Source organism: Nematolebias whitei, chromosome 2, assembly GCF_014905685.2.
Source record: "Nematolebias whitei isolate Nwh7 chromosome 2, NemWhi1, whole genome shotgun sequence".
Lineage (NCBI taxonomy): Eukaryota > Metazoa > Chordata > Actinopteri > Cyprinodontiformes > Rivulidae > Nematolebias > Nematolebias whitei.
The window spans coordinates 46,331,125-46,333,178 of NC_056499.1; positions in this window are offsets into that span (position 1 = coordinate 46,331,125).

Genomic DNA, 2,054 nt, shown 5'->3' on the forward strand with positions numbered 1-2,054 from the left:
CTAGTGGGCGAACCAGAAACCCCGTTTTTCTCAAACTTCAGGTACCCATAATTCATAGCGTAAATGGACGAGGGACACCAAACTCACAGAGTGCGGTCAGAGGGTTGTGCTGACCAGGACCTGTGAGTTTTGTCCACCAACGACCTCATTTAGGTAGTTAACCAGCGCCCTGTTCTCTCACCACCAATTACCCATAAATCCTAGGCAAAACGCAGGACGGACACCAAACGCACGGAACGCGGTCAGGGTGATGTGCTGAACAGGGCCTGTGAGTTTGGCACCCCAAAGACTTTGCTTAGTGGGTCAACCAAACCCCAATTTGGCAGAAGAAGCAATTACCCATAAACCCCTGGGAAAATGAGGACGGACACCAAACTGACAGAACACGGTCAGGGTGATGTGGTGATCAGATCCTGTGAGTTTGAGCCCTTTGCGAGGTTCCTAAAGGGGTCAACAGGCCCTCCAAAATCAAAAGGTCAGGCCTTTATTAATACAAGTGATGGATGGCCCATAATTCCCAGAAGAAATGAGATAGGGATACAAAATTTTCAGTGTTAGAGAGCGGCTCTCAGCTGATGACACCCTGAAAATTCGAAGTAGCTGGCTAATTTCTGAAGGAAGTCATAAATATTTTTATACTTAGGCCTCTTTGAGTCTGCTCTTAGAGGTTGGATGAGTGCATTTTGGGTCACAGCTTTGCATAAGAAGGTCCTACAAAAATGAGCCAGATACCATTGGAAAGATCTATTTTTGCAGAGTTCAGAAAGACTATTCACAGCTCTGTGCGTGCTTTGTACGACCCGCAAAATGCCAAAAAGTGAATACATTTGCGGAGCCTGTAGCACCCGTTTCCGTGCACGTACATGCACAAAACGTTGTACACCCCTTCAGAGATGCTTGCTTCATATGTGTACAAAGTTTGAAGTGATTAACTCATTCCTAAAGGAAGTTATGAATTTTTTTGTACTTAGGCCTATGTTTTCTCTTCGAGGCCTCATCTTAAGAGGTTGCACAAGTGCGTTTTTGGCCACTGCTTTGCGTAGGAAGGTCGTACAAAGATGAGCTAGATACCGTTGGAAAGATTTAATTATGGAGAGTTAAGCAAGATCTGTCTCACCTCTGTGTGTGCTTTTTGCAACCCACAAAATGCCCGGAAGTGGTTAAATTGGCGGGGCCTGTAGTACCCGTTTCCATATACGTACGTGCACGAAACTTTGAAAACCCTTTCATAGGTACTTGCTTTACATTTATACAAAGTTTGAAGTGGTTGGCTTATTCCTGAAGGAAGTTATGTTGTTTTTTGTTTTTTTGACCGCTCAGATATATGATGGATGGGTGCGTTTCTGCTTGTAGCTTCACGTCAGATGATCGGATCAGGGTGCAACTGGTACAGTTGTACAGATCTGAGTAATACAAATCCAACACGCCCTTCCTCATCTGTGTGTGTGCTTCCTATGCAACACACAATGCTAAAGAGTCCGTTATTCACTGACACTTGGGTTTCACATGGCAGAACTTGACTCTCATATGAAAACCTGCGCTAGTCTGGGCAGCTTCCACTCTCCCCTCCCCCACTCCGCTGTATCAAGATGAAAGGACGAGCTTGTTAAAGTCAGATCTCAGCTTCTGAGGCACGTAGAAAGACAAGACCAACACTGACAGATTTGTCTCGAGCCCACAAACAACATATGTCGAATTAGTGCATGTACGTGCATGTTTAGGGGCTCCAATGGCCATCTGAAGCCAATCACCAATTATTACCCATAAGTCATCACTGGAATGTGTTGAAGGCATGACATTTGCTGTGCTCAATCCTTAGCCCATGCCAAAGAGACTCTGTGCGTTTGGTGGTCCAGTGACCTTGCTAAGGGCATTCACCACACCTTGCTTAATGATGAACAATTACCCATAAATCCTGGGGAAAACGCAGGACGTACACAAAACTCACAGAACACGGTCAGGGCATCATGGAGAACAGGAGCTGTGAGATTGGTGCACCAAAATCCTTCTTTAGGAGGTTAAAGAACGCCTCATCGAACCATGGGAAAATAACC